Source organism: Arvicanthis niloticus, chromosome 3 (genome assembly GCF_011762505.2).
Source record: "Arvicanthis niloticus isolate mArvNil1 chromosome 3, mArvNil1.pat.X, whole genome shotgun sequence".
Taxonomy (NCBI): domain Eukaryota; kingdom Metazoa; phylum Chordata; class Mammalia; order Rodentia; family Muridae; genus Arvicanthis; species Arvicanthis niloticus.
Genome location: NC_047660.1, coordinates 90,850,604 through 90,866,336, shown reverse-complemented (window position 1 = coordinate 90,866,336; position 15,733 = coordinate 90,850,604). Strand labels below are relative to the sequence as shown.

The 15,733-nt window shown below is 36.1% G+C and overlaps 1 protein-coding gene across 7 annotated transcripts in view; it reads left to right on the top strand.

Moving 5' to 3' along the window:
• Nrg3 (neuregulin 3) overlaps nucleotides 1–15,733 on the top strand; it is a 1,008,622-nt gene that overhangs the window by 410,676 nt on the left and 582,213 nt on the right. The window lies entirely within an intron of this gene.

Sequence of the window (15,733 nt, the reverse complement as noted above, 5' to 3'; positions counted from 1 at the left end):
ACTGATTCAGATTTTCCTATATTTAGGAAAATGTTGAGTTTGGATTTATCACATAGAGCTTTTATTATGTTGAAGGACGTTCCATGCAGTTCTGCTTTCTATAATAACTTTCATTATGAAAGCAAGTTCTATGTTGTTAAAATCTTTTTCTGCATTTAATGAGATGACCATCTGATTTTTGTCTAAATGTAAACTTATATGATTTATTGATTTATTTACTTACTTATATTTATGCATCCCTTCATTTCCAGAATAAAGTTAACTTGATCATAATGGATAATATTCTTGTATGCCTATGTTCAGCTGTTTTAGCTTCCTAGACAATAAGGAGGGGAAAAAAAACCAACACTTTTTGGTTGCCTTCAAGATCCTTACTTAAATGAAGACCCTAGACAGAAGAGTAGGGAATAATGGGTAGCATTGTCCAGAGTTCCTCTGTGGTCAGAAATATGTAAATATAGATGATGACTTTGTTGTATCTACATTATCAATGGGCCTTTTACATCCATTCTGTATTGTTTCTCCAAGGCTTAAAAAGAAACACATGCTATATATCAAGATTTGCCCTGTAAAAATAGGCACTCAGGTGAGTAGAGGAAAGAACCATGTCAAGTAGCACGTTATATGCAGTGTGTTAGGGGTGTGAGAGAGAGAATGTGGAATGTGTGCCTGAGGGCATATATGTGAGGCAAAAGTAATAGCTCATGAACATGGTGTCAGAACCACAGTAGAATTAAGTGAGCTGTGGTTAGAAAGGGGTGTGTTTTTAAGAGTGATCAGTATTCAATGAGACATTTTGTAAAGAAAATAACATTCATTTAGCTTGATTGAGCTTACTTTTCAGTTAATTACATTAAATGAGCTTTGAAATGTTTAAGTGTTTCATTCTAAATGACATGGACCTGAACAGCGCTGACCTGCATTCAGGTCAAATATGAGAACTCAGGATAAATATGAGAACTACAATCCTCACACAGACTTCCTAGATTTTTGGGTGTTTATCAGGTATGTAACTTAATAAAACACCTGTCTTCTAAAACTCTCAGTAAATAAGAAAGGTACATGTGGACGGTTCTCACAAACAATCACGTAGGTGCTTGTCACAGGTATACGACAAAACACAAACAGACACACACAGGCACACACACATATCACTCATATATGTGTGTATGTATTCAAACATTTTTCTAATTTCAAATATATAAATTATAATATTGTCACCACCCCAATCGTTTATGTCAAGAATGGACCAAATTTATCTATAAAGAGTATAATATTAAATAATTTAGGTCCTTTGTGTCACATAGTCTATATCAGAACCTGTCTACCCCATTATAGTTCAAAAATACACACACACAATGTCAAAATAAATTAGTTCATCTGTGATCTAATAAGAAGGCATGGCAGATTTAGACCAAGAAATATACACACTGACCCCAATTTAGTATTATCTAAATATAACTCTTGAGGAAAACATGCTAAGACAGATAGTGGTGAATTTTGTGGGTGAGTAAAATGGAAGCCCCACTATTATCAGAAAAGAGCAAACAGAAAAGATTATATGGGACAGTATGTCTCACCTTTTGCAAAACATTTTTTTATGATGGGAAATGTTTTTACAGTAAACATTTGCATGCATTTCTTATATAGCATACTTATCAATATAATTTTTTATACAAAATGTGGTATATAAAACTGTTTGTACATCAACAACATAAATCATTTGCCATACTTCTGATTATATATTTTATTTAGATGTGTGACTGTGAATATACAATTTAAAAGTGAATATTCTGTCTCTCCCTTTGTCTCTTCATTGCCTTCTACTCATTTTTCTTTGTTCTTTCCGTTTTGCCTTTTAGTGAAAATTGTTTTTTTTCTTTTCACATAATACATCCTGATTATGATTTTGCCTTTCTCTACTCCTCTCACCTATCCTCCCAACTGGATCCAAAGCCTTGCTCTCATTAGAAAACAAACAAGATTTCAAGGGACAATAATAAAATCTATAATATATTAAGATAAAAGAAAAACATAAGAATTGGGCAAAACAAACAGAAAAAAGGGAGCCCAAGAAAAGACGCTGGAAACAATGGACAGAGACTCACTTGTTCACATAATTAGGAATCTCATAGAAATACTAAACTGAAAGCCATAATATACACATCAAGAGTATCTGTTAAGAAAAAAAAGAACAAGAGGAGGAGGAGGAGGAGGAATATATATATATATATATATAATATATATTATATAATATTCATATATATAAAGGAGGAATATATATTATATAAATATTATATATAGAGAGAAAAAATAATAAGATGAAAAAGCTTACAAGAAAGAGAAAGCTCTTTCATAATATTATTAAACAAGCAACCTCCAATGAAACTGTTGAGTTCACTCTCTGCTGGCCATCTACAGCTGCCTACACTTAAGTGGAATAAGTTTTCACAGGAGACTTCCTTGGACAAAACTAAATTTTTCTTTGAAAGTAGCTAATAATTGGAGATGGCTTCAGGTTAGGGATGAGAATGTGTGTCTACTTCTAGCAGCTCTAGGGCCCCATCTAGTGCAGACTTTTTCAGGTTCTAGACAGGCTACCTCTGACTCCATGACTTCATATATAGGTCTATTACACTGCTTTAGAAGACCTGGTTTCCTTGCTGTCCTCTATCCACTCTAACTCCCACAAGTTTGTGCCACCATTGCCCTAATATACCTTGCAAGCAGGATACCATCATAGATCAAAGGTTTCTAAACTGGGTTGGTTTTTATGTTTCTCTTTTGATAACAGGCAGTTTCTTCCTGAGAAAGGAGGATGTTTTGGGGATTTTTCTTAATGAAGACAGGAAAATAACTTTTTAATATTCATGATGTTGTAGACTTTCACCACTAGAAGGCAAACTTTAGAAAGTCATGTGTCTGTTATCTGAGCCTTATTTAGAATTTCTTTTTAAATTTCAAATTTTTGCTAGCAATAACTTTCAATAGTTATTTTCTCTAGTATATAAATTATTGAATGGTCTATAAATAATCTTATAGCAGAGCAGCTACAGTCTCCCCCACAGTCTCTGTAAATGGAGAGGAAAGCATTGGAAATGAACTATTGAACACAGCTATTTGACTTTGCCCTTAATTTTTTTTTTACAATTATCATAGATAATGAACCAGTTTTCTCAAAATAATATTGGGTCTGAGACACATGTTTAGGAGTATAATTTTGTTAATAAAGCAAGAAGCTCTGGGAAAGTATGTAGTGGGTTTTGTTTTTACTCAAATGGGCTACAAACTTACATGATGAAATTGAACCAATTTTCCAGCCAGAATCAAAGAATATTGTACATCATTTATTGCCTTTTACCTTTTATTAAACTGAAAATGTAAAAGGAATTATAGATAACCTAAGATAAAATAAGGTTTTTACCCTCTCTCTTTTCTCCTTGATTCCATGTATCTACTTTCTGTGTCTGGGTTGGTTTGCCTCTTCCAAACATTTCATGTAACTGAAATCATATACTGCGTAGTCTTGAGTCTGCCTTCTTTCATGGGTATAAGGATCTCAAGGTTAATTGATGCTGTAGCAAATATCAATAAAAAGGAATCACATTTATAATGCAATTTTAAAATTGCTTCTACTTTTTACTTCCTCTGAGTAAATGTTCCATGAGAAGTTGCATATGAGCCTGAACATTTGGAGATTCCAATGTTTGGAGATTCCAAATGTTGGACATTACAGAGAGAGAGAGAGAGAGAGAGAGAGAGTCTAAACTGGAGATTTCCATTAAGTCCTTCCCTTCAGAGATCAGGAAACTCATGGAATAGTGGAAGGAAAGACTGTAAAAGTCAGTGGAATGGAGAACACCAGGAAATTAGGGCCCGCTGCATCAACTAAGCAGGGCTCATATTGGCTCACAGAGACTGAAGCACCCAATCACGAGGTCTGCATGGGTCTGTACAAGGCCCTTTGCTTATACTACAGCTGTCAGCTCGGTGTTCTTTCAAGGCTCTTAACAGTGGCACTGGCTGTATTTCTTATCTCTGACTCTTTTACCTGCTCTAGGAACTCTTTCCTCCTATTGTGCTGCTTTGTCTGGCCTCCATACAGGACTCTGTCTTGTCTCATTTCATCTTGTTTTGTTTTGTTTGTCCTTGGTCTCTTGGCGACCTGCTCTGTTCTGATGAGTAAATGAAGGGGGTAGATAAGGTGTTGAGGGGAGATTGTGGTAGCTAGGATAAGTGGAGGGAGGGAAAACTGTGCTCAGGATGTTTTGTATGAAAGAAGAATCCATTTTGAGTAAAAAATTAAAGGGTAAAAAAATTTTAAGTATTTGTTATAATGGCTTAAATCTTTAATATATAATTTACTTAATTTTTAAAAATAAGAGTGTTTTCTACAACAACTGCAGGACTTACTTGCAACTGACATGGTAGGGTGCTTTCAGATTCTCATCATTCTTGACAACACTTGCTCTTACTCATTCTAATGCAATGGAAGGTAGTATTTCATTTGGTTTAGGTTCTCTTTTAATAAAGATTGATGATTTTGAACTTTTTTGTTTGGGTGTATTGGCCACTTGTATACATTCTTTGGAGAAATGTTTAGGCAAATTTAAAAAGTTTTGAGAGGAGAAACATGAACAAGATCACTATTTAGTGGATCTCTAGAAGGTCATAAGTACTTTAAACTCTTAAAAAATTAAGCAATGACAGAATAAATAATTTTATGCATAATTCTGAAAAATAAATAATAGCTTTATGAAGTTAGTGGACATCTTTGAGTCCAGAGTCAGATAATACGTATAGACTTTTTTTATGGTGTGGCATATATTCTGACCCTGTATCTCTTGTCTATATCTCCAAAAATTCCTAAGGGACCCACCTCTGAAGAAATCCTCTTTCTCCATGGCAAAAGCAAAACCTTAAAATATTGTTTTACAGAATAACTCAGAAAGGTGTAATTTCTCTTTCTGAAATCTGTGCAACAATAGAGTTATGTCCAGATCTTGTGATGTCATTATGCTTCTGATGATAGGTGATCTGCCAGTTTAATAGCGAATAAGAATTCTATGACCTAGCCTGTGAATGTTTTCTTTATTCTTTAAAATACTTAAGTCTAACTTAGTGTCTCCAAACAAGTGTTTAGAGGAGAACAGGCACTATATGTTAAGAAAATGTTTGTACAACCCATTCCCTACTCAAAGCTCAGTGGAACATACATTGAGCACATAGCAGTTACAGGTTCCTGATAGTCCCTTAAAACAGCCATATATATCCCTTGTCTCTGATCTGGTTTGCCCATTCCCACCTCAGAAACTCATGAAGTTCTCAGCAGGTTATAGTAAATACTCAATGGCAAATTGACAATATTGCCATCATGAAGAATGAGATATACAGAAAATGCTTAATAAACATAGGCTAACTTACTTATTTAAAAAGAGTAAGCAAAAAAAAAGTAGCTTCTGATTACCATATCAAGGTCCTTACAAGTGCATTTTTCTCTTTACTTATTTAGGTTTTAAGAAACACAGTGAATTATTATATATTCATTCATTTCATTTATTGATGTTCCATATGCCTATGATCAGCAATGTTAGATTGTGATTCCATGCCTTCAAAGGTTCATTATAAAACACATGATTCCAGATACACCTATCAAAGTACAGAGTCCATCTCTATACCAATACCATGAGGTTTTTATCACTATTGTTCTGTAGCTTGAGGCCAGGGATGATGATTCATCCAGTTATTTTATTGTTGAGAATAGTTTTCATTATCCTGGGTTTTTGTTATTTCAGATGAATTTGAGAATTGTTCTTTCTATCTATGTGAGGAATTGAGTTGGGATTTTCACGGGGATTGCATTGAATCTGTAGTTTGCTTTTGGTAAGATGGCCATTCTTATAATGTTAATCCATGATCATGGGAGATCTTTCGTTCTTCTTAGGTCTTCTTTAATTTTTTTCTTGAGAGAGTTGAAGTTCTTGTCATACAGATCTTTTACTTGTTTGTGACTATTGTGAAGGGTGTCATTTTCCTAATTTCTTTTTTAGCCTGTTTATCCTTTGAGTAGAGGAAAGCTACTGATTTGTTTGAGTTCATTTATATCCAGCCATTTTGCTGAAGTTGTTTATTAGCTATAGGAGTTCTTGGGTTCCTGTCTAAAAGAAATGCAGGGACAAAGTGGAGCAGAGACTGAAAGAAAGGCCATCCAGAGACAGTCCCACATAGGGATCCATCCCATCTGCAAACACCAAATTCAAACTCTATGGCTGATGCCAAGAAGCACTTTTTGACAGGAGCTTTGTATAGGAGCTTTGTCACCTGAAAGGTTCTACCAGCACCTAACTAATACAGAGAGGCAGATACTCATGGCCAACCATCAAACTGAGCCCAGGGTCCGGAATGAAAAAGTTAGGGGAAGGAATGAAGGAGCTGAAGCAGATTGCAATCCCATAAAAACAACAGTATCAACTAACTGGACCCCCCCCCCCCCCAGAGCTCCTAGGTGATAAACCACCAACCAAAGAATATACCTGGAGGGGTCCATGGCTCCAAATGCAAATTTAGCAGAAGACTGCCATATCTGTCCTCAGTGTGAAGGGAGGCCCTTAGTCCTGTGGAGGCTTGATGCTAGAGCAGTGAGGTAGGAGTGGGTGGATGGGTGAAGGAGCACCTTCATAGAAGCAAAGGGGGGATGGAATGAGGGAGTTTGTGGAGGGGAGAGCAGAAAGGGGGACAACATTTGAAATGTGAATAAATAAAATAACCAATAAAATCTTATCAGGGCAAAATACAGAGTCCAGTTTTGGTTCTCCCATTGCTTAAGATAAGACCAACACTCTCTCTAAAGAAGGGAACTATGGCAACTGGAACTGAGGCTGTAAAGGAAGTGAAATAAGAGAGCAGGTGCCTTATGTGAAGAGATTTGAAGAATCTCATAACCTGATTGCCTGTCTTAAAGACTTGTATGTTGTCAAAATGATAAATCACTTACTGATTGTGTGAATGCCACTCTGTTTCAAATAATGCATTAGCATATTAGGAGTTAACACTGTATTTTCCAGTAATTTAATAATAACAATTTTCTTCCCTTTTACCCTCTCCTCAATTTTTCTTTCTCCTCCTCTTCCCTAGTTTCTTTTTGGAAATTTCTATTTACTCATTGTTAATGTTCTTTTGACTTATCGTGTGTTTCTTGTGTCCCTTTATTTCTCTTGATCCTAACACTTTAAGTGTATGCTTGTATTTCCTCTCCATGAATGAGCTTCTCAACTGCTTCTTCTGACATTTCTTTAATTTCTGTTGTTTATCTAGCTCTCCTGGGAACTCAAGACATCTTGGAGATGTCATCCATCTACTTGAGCAACTATGGGCTGTTTAGAGGTCTTTAGTAAGACTTTTCACCTGTTTTTGTTTGTTTGTGTTTAGTTTGTTTTTGCATGCAGGAGGAATGAAATAAATGTTCTACAAGATAAGCAAGACTGTTTCTTTTGAAAGCACCTTCTTTTTTGCCTTTTCTTCATGCTCTAATTTATAGACAAATTCTCATCGATTTTCCTACTTGTTCCGTGATACCAATGTAGTTAGCAAAGATGGAGAGCCTGGATCCATGTAAATTGCAGTGCTCCTGACTGCTTCATGCCCCACATACTGAAGGTGGAGGCCACATTTCTGAACACTTAAAAGACTCAAATAGAGGTCAGGACTATTCAGAGGAAAACAAAGACTTTTGAAAGAAACTGAATATGTTCATTTTATGGTAACTTTTAGAGAATGATGTCAATGTTTAGATACTATTTCTAAGCCTTAAGAGAATGAGAAGAAATTTTGAAGAAGAAAATAGATAGAGCTTCCTGAAATCTGCTATTTTCTGTTTTATTTTTGAACCCACCTACCTCTCCTACTCCCTAACAGTTCTCACAATGTTTCAGTCTTTTCTGCAAATAGGGATGGTGCGTAATAAATGCATGCAGATAAATGGGTTTCAGAGAAAACTGTTTCCTGACTGATGATATCTTGTGTTTGTTTGTTTGTTTGTTTGTTTGAGACAGGGTTTCTCTGTATAGCCCTAGCTGTTCTGGAACTCACTCTGTAGACCAGGCTGGCCCTGAACTCAGAAATCTGCCTGCCTTTGGCTCCCAAGTGCTGGGATTAAAGGCATGCACCACCACTGCCCGGCTTCTGATGATACCTTTACTTATAGATCTGTAATAGTATCTGGCAAGAGAGACAGTGTATATAATAAAGTCTTAAATAAGTTGAACACTTGGTAAGATACTTCTTTGAATACAGGAGACTCTTTGGGTGAAATTTTATTTTCCTTGCTGAGTTATACAATCCTAAAACTAATGCATGAGCTCTCCATCTTTAAATTCCTTCTCTTGAAATTACAGAAATATTTACTTCAGATAAATAAGTTTACTCCAAGAATTGTTAGCCCATGTTAATTTAATACATTTTCTCAAGCCCATCTGGTTTGAATTCCTAAAACTGAATGTTCTAATGCCAGATGAAGACCACAAAACACCCTAAAGGTCACATGCCTCATCAATTATATAAATTGATAGATTAGAAAGATGGTGCACTGTTTACATTGTAGTTGGTCAATAGAAACAATCAAATTATCCAAATGAAGTCTGAAGAAATATCACCAGGGACACCTGTTCCCAAAGTCCCAGATGTCTACTTCATCAATCCTAAAATCAAAAAGTTAACACCTGGAAATATAGTGGGCCATAGAACCCTGCAATTTTTAAAACACATGGATTTTTTTTCTACATATACCATCATGACCATACCACATATTAAGTAGCTTTGATATCTTCTGTACATATATACATAAATTTATAATTGGGGAAGTTCTTGAACCAAGAAATATAAAAAATGTTTTTAAAAATGAAACTACTTATTTTTCCTCTTTTCTTTTTCCTTTTTTGATAATAATAATAATTTAAAATCCAGACATTGCCCCTCTTTTGTCCCCCTTCCCACATTCCCTCATTTCATTACTTCCTCACCCTTGTGTCCAAGATGGTACTCCCCCCAACCAGGCCAACTCCCTCCCAGGGTCCTCAAGTTCGACTGAGGCCAGACCAGGCAGTCTTCTGCTATATATGTGTCGGGGTCTTGGACCAGCCCATGTATGCTGCCTAGTTGGTGACTCAGTGTCTTTGAGCTTCAAGGGGCCCAAGTTAGTTGAGATTGCTGGTCTTCTTATAGGGCCCACTCTCCTCTTCTGCTTCTTCCATCCTTCCGCTAATTCACCACAGGGGTCCCCAACTTCATTGCAATGGTTGGGTGTAAATATCTGCATCTGTTTCATTCAGCTGCTGGTTGGGCCTCTCAGCAGGCAGCCATGCTAGGCTCCTGTCTATAAACACAACATAGCATCAGTAATAGTGTCAGGCCTTGGTGCCTCTCCATGACATGGATCCCAAGTTGGGCTGGTGACTGGACAGTCTTTCTCTCAGTCTTTTCTCCATTTTTGTTTCTGCAGTTCTTTTAGACAGGAACAATTATGGGTCAGAAATTTTGACTGTGTGTTGGTAACCCCAACTTGAGGCCCTGTCTATCTACAGGAGGTGGTCTCTTAGAGGTCCCTCTCCCCACTCTTGGGCATTTCATCTAAGGTCACTCAAATTAAGTATGAGGGTCTCTTGCCTTCCAGGTCTTTTATATTTTCTAGAGGGTAACCCTCCTCCCTAGGGTGCTTATTTCCATTCATTCTTCTGGCCATCAGGGCTTCTCTCATTTCCCCATTCCTTATACCTGATCCTGTTCTCTTTTCTCCTCCGCCTCTCTCCCACCCAAGTACCTCTCTCCCTCTACCTCCTGTGATTATTTTTTCCCTTTTCTAAATGGCATTGAAACATCCTCACTTGGAACTTTCTGCCTGTTATACTTCTTACCTGTAGGTTGTATCCTAGGTATTCTGGGTTTTTTTTTGTTTTGTTTTGTTTTGTTTTGTTTTGTTTTGTTTGTTTGTTTGTTTGTTTGTTTTTTGCTAGTACATACTATGCATTTCCTTTTGGGTCTGGGTTATGTCACTGAGAATAATATTTTCTAGTTCGATCTATTTGCTTGCTAACTTCATAATAACCTTGTTCTTAGTAGCTGAATATTGCCCCATCATCTAAATGAACCACATTTTCTGTATCCATTCTTCCTTTGAGGAAAATCTGAGTTGTTTCTAGATTCTGGCTATCACAAAGAAGGCTGCTATGAACACATTAGAGCACATGCCCCTGTCGTATGCTGGGGCATATAGTGGGTATTTATGTCCAAGAGAGGTATGGGTCTGTCTTCAGCTAAATCTATTTTTAATTTTCTGAGGAAGTGCTAGATTGATTTCCAGAGTGGTTTCTCCAGCTTGCAATCCCACTAGCAATAAAGGCATGTTCCTCTTTCTCCATATTCTTGCCAGCATGTGCTGTCACCTGAGTTTTTGATCTTATCCATTTTGGTTGCTGTAAGGTAGAATCTCAAGGTTGTTTTGATATGCATTTCCCTGATGACTAAAGACTTTGACCATTTCTTTAAATGCTTCTAGGCCATTTTAGAATCCTTTGTTTTAAATTCTCTCCTTAGCTCTGTACCTCATTTATTAATTGGGTTATTTGGTTTTTTGGAGGATAGCTTCTTGAGTTCTTTATATATTTTAGATATTAGTTCTTGATCAGATGTGGGGTTAGTGAAGTTTTTTTTGCCTAATCTGTAGGTTACAAATTTGTACTTTTGACTGTGCCTTTTGCCTTGCAGAATCTTTTCACTTTCATTAAGCCCCATTTATCAATTCTTGATCTTAGAGTCTGAGCCATTGGAGTTCTGATCGGGAAATATCCTTCTCTGCCAATAAGTTTAAGACTCGTTTCCAATCTCTGTTCTATTAGATTCAGTGTGTTTATGTTGAGGTCCTTGATCCACTTGGATTTGAGCCTTGTACCTGGTGATAAATATGGATCTATTTTTATTTTTTCAACACACAGACTGGCAGTTAGACCACCACCATTTATTGAAGATGCTTTTTTTCCATTGTATGTTTTTTGCTTCTTTGTCAAAGATCAAGTGTCCATAAGTGTATAGGTTTATTTATGGGTCTTCAGTTCTATTCTGTTGATTGACCTGTCTGTCCTGGTACCAATAACATGTAGGTTTTATCCTTATTTCTCTGTAGTACAACTTGAGTTCAGGGATGGTGATTCCCCCAGAAGTACTTTTATTGTTGAGAATTGTTTTCGCTATCCTAGGTTTTTTGTTTTTCCATATAAAATTGAGAATTGTTCTTTTCCTGTCTGTAAAGAATTATGTTGAAATTTTGATGGGATACTGAGTTGAATCTGTAGATTACTTTTGGTAGGATAGACATTTTTACTATATTAATCATACCAATCCATGAGGATGAGAGTTTTTTTCCATCTTCTGAGGTTCAATTTCTTTCTTGAGAGACTTTAAGTTCTTGTCATACAGATCTTTCACTTGTTTGGTTAGAGATACACCAAGATATTTTACATTATTTGTGACTACTGTGAAGGGTGTTGTTTCTCTATTTTCTTTTTCATCCTATTTATCATTTGTAATAAAAAAGCGTATTGACTATTTTTTGTGTGTGTCAACTAAACTGGAGTTATCACAGAGAAAGGAGTCTCCCTTGAGGAAATGCCTCCATGAGATCCATGGATAAGGCATTTTCTCAATTAGTGAGGAAGGAGAAGCATGAGAGGGCCCATTGTGGGTGGTGCCATCCTTCAGCTGATAGTCCTGGGTTCTTAAAAAAAGCAAGCTGAGCAAGCCAGGGAAAGCAAGCCAGTAAGTACCATCCCTTCATGGCCTCTGCATCAGTTCCTGTTTCCTAATCTGCTTGAGTTCCAGTCCTGACTTCTTTGGTGATGAACAGAAACATGGAAGTGTGAACTGAATAAACTCTTTCCTCCCCAACTTTCTTCCTGGTTATAATGTTTTCAGCAGGAATAAAAACCCTGACTAAGACAGAAGGCTACTGATTTATTTGGGTAAATTTTATATCCAGCCACTTTGCTGAAGTTGTTCATCAGTTGTAGGAGTTCTTTAGTAGAATTTTTGGAGTCCATTATGTATACAATCATATCATCTGCAAATAGTGATACCTTGATCTTCTTTTCCGACTTGTATTCCCTTGATCTGTGTTTATTTTCTTATCACTCGGCTAGAACTTTGAGTACTGTGTTGAATAAATAGATACTCTATAGCCTTATCTATTCCCTGATTTTAGTGGAATTGCTTCAAGTATCTCTTCATTCAATTTGATATTGGCTGCTGTTTTTCTGTATATTGCTTTTATTACATTTAGTTATAGACCTTGAATTCCTGATCTTTCCAATACTTTTAACATGAAAGGGTGTCATATTTTGTGAACTACTTTTTCTACATCCAATAAAATGATCATGTGATTTTTTTCTTTCAGTTTGTTTATATAGTTCATAAGGCTAATGGCTCTTCCTATATTAAACAATTCCTACATCTCTGAGATGAAGCCTACTTGATTATAGTGAATGATGTTTTTGATGTGTTCTTGGATTTTGTTGGTAGGATATTATTGAGTATTTCTGCATTGATATTCATAATCTAAATTGGTCTGAAATTCTTTCTTTGTTGGATTTTTATTTCTTTTAGGTATTAGAGCAACTGCGGCTTTATAAAATGTATTGGGAAGTGTTCCTTCTGTTTCTATTGTATAGAATAATTTGAAGAGTGTTGGTATTATTTCTTCTTTGAATTTCTGAAAGAATTCTGCATATAAACCACCTGGCCCTGGGCCTTTTTTGGTTGGGAGGTTTTAATGACTTCTATTTCCTTAAGGAATATAGGACTGTTTAGATAGTTTACCTGCTCTTCGCTTAACTTTGGTAAATGGTATCTGTGTAGAAAGTCATCCATTTCATCTAGATTTTCTAGTTTTGTTAAGTAAAGGCTTCTGTAGTAAGATCTAATGATCTTTTAAATTTCCTCAGTTTCTATTGTCTTTTTTTATTTCTTATTTTGTTCATTTGGATACTGTTTCTGTATCCTTTAGTAAGTTTGGCTAAGGGTTTATCTGTCTGGTTGATCTTCTCAAAGAACCAGTTTTTGTCTTTTTGGTTTTTTTCTTGGTATCATTCTCTCTGTTTCTAATTGGATGATTTCTGGCCTGACTTTGATTATTTCCTGCCTTCTACTCATCTTGGGTGTATTTGCTTCTTTTTTTTTTCTAGAGCTTTCAGGTGTAGTGTTAAATTGCTAGTGTAAGATATCTCCAATTCCTTTAGGAGGGGACTTAGTGCTGTGAATTAGGAAAATTAGCACTGCTCCTATTATGTCCCATAACTTTGGGTATGCTGGGTCTTCATTTTCATTGAATTCTAGACAGTCTTTAATTTTTTTCTCTGTTTCTTCCCTGACCAAGTAATCATTGAGAAGAGAGTTGTTCAGTTTCTGTGGGAATGTCGGTATGTTGGTTTTTGTTGTTGTTATTGTATTCTAGCCTTAGTTTATGGTGAGCTGATAGAATTCATGGGATTATTTTAATCTTGTATCAGTTGAGTATTGTTTTGTGTCTGATTATATGGTCAGTTTTGGAGAAGGTACCATGAGGTGCTGAGCAGAAGGTATATTCCTTTATTTTAGGGTAAAATGTTCTGTATATATCTGTTCTGTATATATATAATCCATTTAGTTCATAACTCTATTAGTTCCACTTTGTCTCTGTTTAGTTTCTGTTTCAGTTACCTATCCTGTTGATGAGAATGTGTGTTGAAGTCTCCCACTATTATTGTATGAGGTTCAATCTGTATTTTGAGCTTTAGTAAAGTTTATTTTATGAATGTGGGTGCCTTTGTATTTGAGACATAAATGTTCAGACTTGAGACTTTCTCTTGGTGGATTTTTTTTCTTTGAATATGAAGTGTCCTTCCCCATATTGCTTGATAACTTTTGGTTGAAAATCTGTTTTATTGAATGTCATGATGGCAACTTCCACTTGTTTGCTTGGAAGTTCAGTATCATCTTCTAGGCCAGGAGTTGAGATAAGTTTTATATCATTCATACATTTTAGTGTGAGTAATTTATCTTAGGGTGGCAAAGTCACAAGATCAGGGTTGAATTGTCGGTGGTTAATGATTGCATATAGAGACTTTTTTAAAAGGGTGCTCCTAGGATTCTGAAATTACAATTGAGTCAATGGTGTCAAATTAGAGGAATTATATTTTGAAGGTTGATGCTTTTAAAAGGCAAGATTACTAAAGATTACTCTTGTGGTACTTTGCAAATGATTATTGGGTTGAAAGGTAAGTAGGCAAGAACTTCTGGGCTAAAAGTAGATAATTGCGAACTACTGACATATAGATGATAATAGAGAAGGTCATCAAGGGCACCTGATGCTCAGAATTCAGGTTGCATGACAGTCATCTGATGGTCAGAGTGCAATTTGCCTGAAAAATCACCAAACAAACCTACCAAAGCACTACCCAGGATCCACCCTAATTGCTTCCAATGCAGTAAGTATGGGATGGATCCATGAGTTCCCATGTCTAACACAATCACCTGCAGGTTACTAAAGTAATGGTGGTTTAAAAACCACACAGGGTACGGAAGCCCTGGAGAATAGGTAGAAGAAAAAACAGAAAATCTTGTACAGAGGGAAACCATATTGTAAAGCATGTCGTGTTGTGTTCACTGAGTCCAGAACTAACCATATGAAAACAATGAAGCCTGAGGACAAAGACAAAACTTGTCAGGCTTTTAGACTTCATTCAGCAAATGTGAGAAGGATAGTCATTAAGAGTTAAAAAAGTAGATGGAGGAGGAGGAGGAGGAGGAGGAGGAGGAGGAGGAGGAGGAGGAGAAAAATAAAAAAATAAAAGAAATCTGGTGTTATCCAAAAAATGCCTGACCATTGATGATACTAGATATGCTTTAGAGGTAATTTGAAGACCATTATTTAGTAATATGGAATTTAAATATAGGCTAAATGAGGCAGTGTTCGCAAAAGTCAAAGAGCAGGAGGGGAATTATGAAGGTAGACAAAGAGAAGAGATTGAAAGAACATGAGAAAACATAAACTAAGCTGTCATCAGATTTAGAAATAGACAGGAACATAGCATGAATTATTTTTCCCCAGTAACACGATTTGAAGAGCAGAGATATTCTTTCTGAAGAATAAATACAAAATGCAAGGGCTTCAACAACAGTCACTATCATTGACATTATGGTGCCATCATGGAGGCCGTTTGTATAAATATGTACTAGTATATAGGTGGAAGAATAAATATTATCTTTCATGGTAAATTCTTCAATTAGAAAGTATATTTATTTCAACAAACATGCTATGTCCAGTGTAGGTTTATTTAAGCTGAACACAGAGGAAGTTTTCTTTCTGTGTCTTTTCTCCACTCCCCACCCCATATGTGTTTCTCCCCCTACTTTCTTCCATCTTTCCTTTTTCTTTCTTGGCCAATTTCTTTTTTCATAGAATCTTCCAGTGTAACCCTAGTCTGCCCTCAGATACACAATCTACCTGTCTCAGCATCTAGAATCCTGGGATTACAGGTTTATCAGTGTATTTCTAACTGGAAGGTAGTAGAAATGCCATGCAAATTTTAAAGAGGGTTTCTTTACACTCGCTGTGAGAATTGGTGTTGTTCAAATACATCAAGAGCCTTCAATCCTCTCAGCAGTCCTGTTACTCAAATGAACCTCCATGTGTTTGACACAGCATTTCCAT